This window comes from Sus scrofa, chromosome 7 (assembly GCF_054392235.1).
Source record: "Sus scrofa isolate SSC_HxYL_T2T_F1_AM1 chromosome 7, Sscrofa_HxYL_maternal_Yorkshire_Landrace_v2.0, whole genome shotgun sequence".
Classification (NCBI taxonomy): domain Eukaryota; kingdom Metazoa; phylum Chordata; class Mammalia; order Artiodactyla; family Suidae; genus Sus; species Sus scrofa.
Genome location: NC_139389.1, coordinates 74019282 through 74027078, shown reverse-complemented (window position 1 = coordinate 74027078; position 7797 = coordinate 74019282). Strand labels below are relative to the sequence as shown.

General features: G+C 44.4%; 1 pseudogene; it reads right to left on the bottom strand.

Annotated features, from left to right (window-relative positions):
- Window positions 1–1901: 1901 nt before the first annotated feature.
- On the bottom strand, window positions 1902–5327 carry LOC100155611 (vacuolar protein sorting-associated protein 72 homolog pseudogene; annotated as a pseudogene).
- Between the last annotated feature and the right edge of the window lie 2470 nt (window positions 5328–7797).

Sequence of the window (7797 nt, the reverse complement as noted above, 5' to 3'; positions counted from 1 at the left end):
AACTACAAAAAGAAATGAGTCCTCAAGCCACAAAAAGACACAGAGAACCTTAAATACATATTGCAAAGGGAAAGAAGTCAGTCTGAAAAGGCTACATACCGTATGACCCCAGCATATGACAATCTGGAAAATGCAATATTTAGGGAGAATGAAAAATCAGTGGTTGCCAGGGGTTGGGGGAAAACAGAGGAAGGATGAATAGATACATCACAGGGCATATTTAGGGCAGTGAGACTATTCTGTATGACACTACAGTAGTCCCGCCTTAGCCTTGGGAAATACACTGCAAGACCCTCGGTGGATGCTTTAAACCAAGGATACAATAGAACCCTATACATACTGTTTTTTCCTATGCATACCTACCTATGATAAAGTTTAACTTGTAAATATAGTAAGAGATTGCCAACAATAACAAATAATAGAACAGTTGTAATATATTGCAATTAAAGTTATGTGAATGTGGTCCCTCTCTCAAAATGTCTTAGAGTAATTTAATGCCTTTTCCATCCTAACTATGCACTTACCCCACGTTATGGCCATAACTTCTGCAGTTTGGTGTGCAACAGCAAACCTTGCACGGATTTCTTTTCCCCTCTTCACAATTTCAGGGATAGAAGATTCACTCTTACTATATATCTTAGCGACCTCAGCATATTATTTTTTTTCTTTACTTCTTTTCCTTATTATGGAGACAAAATTGTTCATCTTTTCATGTTTTTCGGCCACATACATGACACATGGAAGTGCCTGGGCCAGGGATCAAAACCACACCACTATGGTGGACCAGAGCCACAGCAATGACAATGCCAGATCCTTAACCTGCTGAACCACAAGGGAACTCCCACATTTTCACTTAAAGGAAGCACTTTACTGCTTCTCTTCAGCATACCCAAATTGTGAGCAACACTACTCTTACACTTTGAAGCCATCATTTAAATAATAAAATAAAAGCTACTGGAATAGAAGCACTGCAGTACCATGACAATTGACCTGATAACCTAGATGGCTACTAAATGACCAAAGGTAGCTGGACAAAGGAATAATTCATATCCCAGGTGGGATGGAGCAGGACAGCATGAGGTTTCATCATGCTACTCAGAATGGCGGGCAATTAAAAACGTATGAATTGTTTATTTCTGGAATTTTCCATTTAATATTTTCAGATTGCAGTTGATCATGGGTAACTGAAACCATGGAAAAGTGAGACCAGGTGGCAGGCGGGCAGGCGGGGACAACAGTATAATACTGGAGCCATAAAGCATTTGCCAAAACCCATAGAATGTACAACACAAAGAGTGAAACCTAATGTAAACTGTGCACTTTAGCTAAGAATAAGGTATTAACACTGGTGCATCAATTGTAACAAAAATATCACACCAATGTAAGATGCTAATAATAGGAGAAATTTTTGTGGATATTGGGGAATATATGGAAACTCTCAGTACTTTCTGTTCAATTTTCCTATAAGCCTAAAACTGCTCTGAGAAATAAAGTACATTTACTTTATATATATAAAATACATGTAATACATATTTGCATGTATGGAAATATACATATTTATATTTTTATATATGCAAAGCAAAATAGTCCAATAGCTTGAAACAGTCTTCTGCATAGGGGAAGAGTTCAAAGATGGCAGAAAAGATGAACGAGAGAAACTGAGAAAGCAAGAGAGAGAGAAAAACAAGAGGCAGGCATAGAAAAGCACTTCATTTTATTTGGTTTGATTGAAAAACACACACAAAGCCAGTAAGAATTAGGGGGGAAGATGAGGAAAGAAAGAATCAAAAAGGGCTGGGCAGAGATGAGCAATAACAAAGGAAAGAAGGAGGTAGAGGAGGCAGAACATCAAGGGCCCCAAAGTCAGGGCACAAAAGAGGTTTCTAAGGACTAGGTGCTCTTCATTTGCTGGAAATTTCCTGGCACAAGGCTGGAGCCCAGAGTAGGGCAGGGCTCATAAGGAGGTGGGCCAGGGCTGGGGCTAAAGTCATGGGCAGCAGTCTGGTGACAGTGATGTGCTTCTTGAAGTCCTCAAGGATGAACTTGGAGGCTTCAGCAGAGGCATAAGATGTGTCTCTGAGAAGGTCCCAGGATGGGGCTGGGCAGCGGTCGCTGGGCAGAATAGGGACCTTTGGGGGCCAACCTTGGGGGCCCATTCTTCAGGTGTCACATTATCACTAAAAAAGATGCAGACACAAGAGCATCAAGCAGTGGGGAAATATGGGCCCCCAATGATTGGCACTGTCACTGAATAACCAATGATTATGGATCCAGGGCACTTCTGCTTCTTGTCAGCCTGCTTATTTCTGGCAGCCCTGAGTCATCCATAGGTCTGCAGTGAATGCAAGTCTAGCTCTTCTCTGATCGCAGCCTCACTGAGCAGATCCTCCAAGGTCAGTGGCCACTTACGATGGGGGCTCTTTCAGTGCCATGACTGGCCCTGCCTCTCCAGTACGTGAAGGAACCTTTGTCATGTACGCTCAGCAGTAGGCTGACACATGGACTTGGGGTTGTCTGAGTCCATCCTGTGGTCCTGAATGTAGCAGTGTCTTCTCTTCTCAGGCCTCCTGAGAGCTGCCAGCTGGGCGGTGACCTTTGGAGGCCTCAAGTTCATGGGAGGCCCCTTAGAGGCTTTGGTGACCGATCATACTTCCTTCTTGGCTCTTCTGCTTCTCCATCACTGGATGGTCCCTTCATCAATGTCAAAGCCATGGACCCCCTTGTCCTCTTTGTCTGACTGGCCCCTGGAGATACTCATCATCTCCAGGTTCCTCTGTGAAACCCCCAGAAGTCACATGGTAGAAGTCATCTTCCTCTCTGCCTCCAGGGTCCCAGAGAGCTGGTTCCTCAAGGACTTATCATCTCTTGGGACTGTGCCCTTCCCTCAGCTGGGCACTTAGCGCTCAGCACCATGACCTGTGGGTCCAGCCAGAAGTGCTTTGAAGTCAGCCTGATCTGGATTTCAGTTCTGTTCTCCACCTACTGTATGAATTTGAATTGTTTAGATTTCCTTAGCTTTAGTTTCCTCAGGTATAAAATGAAATTAAGACTACCTCAGAGTCTTGAGTATTGAGTACAATAAAAATGACATGTGTAAAGGACTTAGAATCCACTCCTAAAGTAGGCAACTGATCAGTGCTTGTTAAGACCATTTTTAACAACAATATGAATAAACAAGCAAAAATTAAAAATTCTTGCATCTTGGAAAGAGACCAGCCTGGGTTTTGAGTTCTGACTCTCCCCATCAGTAGCTGATAGGTCTTTAGTTATGTGATGTAACTTGAGAAAGCGGTTGAAGTTCAAATGAGAAACATTTATTCATTCATTCATTCAAAAAACAATCACTGGGGAGCTCCTGTCATGGCTCGGCGGAAACGAATCTGACTAGTATCCATGAGGATGCAGGTTGGATCCTTGGCCTCACTCAGTGGGTTAAGCATCCGGCGTTGCCATGAGCTGTGGTGTAGGTTGCGGATATGGCTCTGATCTGGTGTTGCTGTGGCTGTGGTGTAGGCCAGCAGCTACAGTTCCAATTCAACCCCTAGCCTGGGACCTCCATATGCCACGGGTGCGGCCGTAAAAAGATTAAAATAATAATAATAGTTGGGCACCTACTGTGTGCCAAGACCCTGGGGAAACAGTAGTGGACAAAACAAAGTGTAGTCCTAACAGAGATTATATTATAGTGGAGGAAGCATATAATAAATAGATATATAATGAACTGTCAGACAAGATTGCCATTAAGAGAAAAGAAGCAGAGAAAAGAAAGGGTGTGTTGTTTTGATATGGTGACAGTGAAGCAGATCTCCAAAGGAAGCAAGGGAGTGAGCCACGCACATGATCTAAGGGAAGAGTAAACTGAACAGAGGAACAAGGGCAGAGGCCCCGGGTGGGAGCAGCATGTTTTGTTAAAGGAGCCGAGGCTGAAGTAAAGTGGTAGAGGAAGGAAAGTTGAAGGAAGTGAGATCAGAGAGACCCGGAGCCAAGTCGTTAGGCCCGGGGAGGGACTTCAGGTTGTAAGAGTGATGGGCCATTGGAGGGTTTGAACCAGGGTCGTGTTGTGACTGATTTACACTTCACCTGGCTCACTCAGGTAGCTGTTTCAAGAATCATCTATAGGACAATGTGGGAGACAGACTCTACAGTGGTTCTCAAGAGTTCCTGCCTCCTCCTGGGCATGACCATGATATCGTGATTTACAATAATAATTTTTTTTAAAGTGTGTTTGGTCTCCATCCAGTTCCTGGCACAGGAATTTCCAAGGTATTTGTGACAAGAGGGATAAAGGTATCTCTTGTTATTCATAACAAAGTCCTTTCAACAACACATCCGTTTATGCCAACAAGACTTTGGGGAAACTCCTAGGTAACCTAAGGATGGAAACTGGTTGTCTGGGGAACCAACCTTGATTAGAGAGTTGGAATTTTCAGCCCCACCACCATCACATCCCAACCTCCAGAGAGAGAAGCTAGAAATGGAATTCTATTACCAATGGCCAGTGATTTAATCAGTGGTGCCTAAGTATTGAAGCATCCTTAAAAACCCAAAGGGACAGGGTTCAGTGAACATGTGGGGATGTAGAGAGATAGCACGGAAGCTCCAATACCCTCTTCCCACACACTTTGCCCTATGCTTTTCTCCCATCTAACTGTTCCAGAGTTATAAACCCTTTTATAATAAAGTAGTTATCTACTAAGTAAGTGTTTTCTGAGTTCTGTGTGCCTCTCAAGCAAATTAACTGAACCAGAGGATGGGGTGGTGGGAACCTCTGATTTATGGCCAGTCAGACAGAAGCATAGGTGACAACCTGGATTTGGGATTGGCATCTGGGCAAGGGGTTGGGGTATATTATGGGACTAAGCCCTTAACCTGTGGGATCTGATGCTCTCTCCAGGTAGATAGCATCGTGATTGAGTTCAATTGCAGGACACCCAAGTGGTGGTGCAGAATTGCTTGCTGTGCAGAACACCCTCCACGCCATCTGCTGTCATGTGGGTTGTGGGTGTGGTGGTGCAGTGAAAGTAAAGGAGAAACATACAAGGCCAAGTTAGCTCTTCCTTACAGTGCGCTGGATAATCCCTCCTCCCGCGTGTAGGCTAGACAAAATGGCTTGCTTCTGACAAATAGAATACTGCAAATTCATATCATTTCCAAGAATAGGTTACAAAAGACTCTGCCTTTCTTCCCACTCACCCTTTGTCACTTGCTGTCTCCCTCAGGGTCCTCACTAGGGGTAGCCAGCTGCCAAACTGGGATGAGCCCTCTGGAGGGGCCCACATGACAAGGACTGACCTCTCCAGCCAATAGCCAGTAAAGACTGGAGGCATTCTAATAGCCATATGCATGAACTTGGCAGTGAATCTTCCCCTGGAGGAGTTTTGATTAGGCTTGGGGTAACCTGTCATGCAGCAATAGATAAGAAATACAGAGGGAAAGTTTCTAAATACTTGTTTTGGGACTCAATTGAGTCCCTCCACAAAGGTAGACACAGTTTGATCCCCAGTACTTTACAGTGTGACCTTATTTGGCAGTAGCATCCTTGAGTATATAATTAGTTAAGATGAGGACATATTGGAGTAGAGTGGGCCCCTAATCGAATATATCTGGTGTCCTTATAAGACAGCCATGTAGGAGTTCCCATTGTGGCTCAGTAGGTTAAGGACCCCGACACTGTCTCTGTGAAGTTACAGGTTCCACCTCTGGTCTTGCTCAGCGGGTTAAGGATCCAGCATTGCCGCAAGCTGTGGTGTAAGTCACAGATGCAACTCGGATCTGGTGTTGCTGTGGCTGTGGCATAGACCCCAGCTGCAGCTCCAATTTGACACCTGGCTCGGAAACATCCAAATGCTGCAAGTGCAACCAGAAAGAAGGAGGACAGGGAGGGAAAAAGGGAGGAAGAGGAGGAGGTGGAGGAGAAAACAGTCATGTAAAGACAGAGGCACAGCAGGAACTCCATGCAAAGACAGAGACAGTGACTGGAGTTTTGCTACTGCAAGCCAAGGAACATCAGGGTTCAGTGGTTGCCACCAGGAGCTAGGAAGAAGCAATGAAATATTCTCCCCAAAAATCGTTAAATGGAGCATGGCCCTGCCAACATCTTGATTTTAGACTTCTAGCCTCCTGAACTGAGAAAATAAATTTCTGTTATTTGAAGACACTCAATTTGCAGTACTTTGTTATAGAGGCCCTAAAAACTGATACAATACCTAGAAATAAATGGCTTTTCTCCTTCTACAGAGCCTCACTGGCTCAGAAGATAACTGGAATCAACCATCACATCTTGTCCTTGTGCACCAACACAACCCCATATTCAGAAAGGTGGTCCAGGCACACTTGGTACTTGGTGGCAATGACGATGGTGATTCACTTTTCTTTTGTTGTTTCCAATACCTATTCTGTGCTGAAGACACCAGAAATCCTTCCAATTAATGTTAATGGGTGACCAGCGTCTGGTTCACTCCATGGGAAATGAGGCTACTAAGAGGAAGTTATCAGTAAGGGATTTATGTTTTAGTAGCATGTTTAATTATGATACAACCACGACTGTCTCTTGCATGGGAATTTAGCATGCAAGATTTACAGCTCTTAGCACAATTTTTGTCTTTGTTGTCTCAAAGAGCCTTGTCTCTGATGTTTTATTAGCCTAGCAACCTTTTTTCTATTGTGTCAGACTGCCCCCTACTGTTCTGGTCTCATAATCTCATTCTGGCTGATATTGTTTTGAGCTAGTTATTGAAATGTGTATTTTTTGCCAGAGTCTGTAAACCTGCCCACTCTTGTGCCCCAGAAAACACAGAACACTGGACTAGTGGGTGTAGGAGAAGGGGTCTTATTTTTTTCCTTTTAATAAAACCACAAAGCATACACACACACACACACAGACACACACACACACACACACGCGCGTGCCTTTTCTTTTTTCTTGCTTCAAAACATTTCATCTGAGCAGCTTTAGCTTGCAAGAGATATTAAGTTCCCCAAATCAGAGCAGATCAGATTCTCTCTTATTTCTTGAGGGTGGCAAACATCTTCAAGAATATCCTCTCTTTTCATGATGTGACAACAGGGAAATTTTTTTCTTAAGAGAATCTGATGAAATTTTAACTAATCCAACCAGCAGAGGAAAGTAATATTACAAAAGGGGCCTCAAAGGAAGGGTGGGATTTCTTTTCTGCTTCAAAGGCATCTATGTGCAAAGCTGTGAGGAGGCATCTGGCTAGTGGGGAGAGGTCGGAACGCGGCAGCCGCCCAAGCCCAGCCTCCACTCCGCAGGCCCCCTCTGCCAACCCCCTGCTGGACATGTGCACAGGCCAGCCCTCGGCTGAGAAGAAAAGTGACAAACTTATGGGTATTCCATGGGATATATTAGTAAGGAAAGAAGAGAGCGCATGAAAATTGATGTTTGGACTTTACCACACAAATCTATTCTCAAGGTATTGGAGGGGTGTTGAGGGGGTCTCTAAAAGCAAAAGATAATAAGTGAGAACAAACTGGGTGCTGAGGGTTTAAACAAAAACAAACAAACAAGCAATAAGTCCTCATTGCAGGGTAGCTTCCCTAATTCTGGTCTTCCTTTTCTTTTCTTCAACCTGCATCACAGGTACCCAGCCTGTGCCGCCCTCACTCCAGGCCTTCCCCTGGCTGATAGCGATTCTGATGCTCAGAGATGTGCTTCTGTGCGGCCACATGCAGCCTCCTTCATCCTTCCACAGATTTATGGCATATGGGTATATACAGTAGCCCTGTAACTGGCTCTTGGCAGAATCTGGTTTCCTGTGACCGCTGTCACTGCTGGGG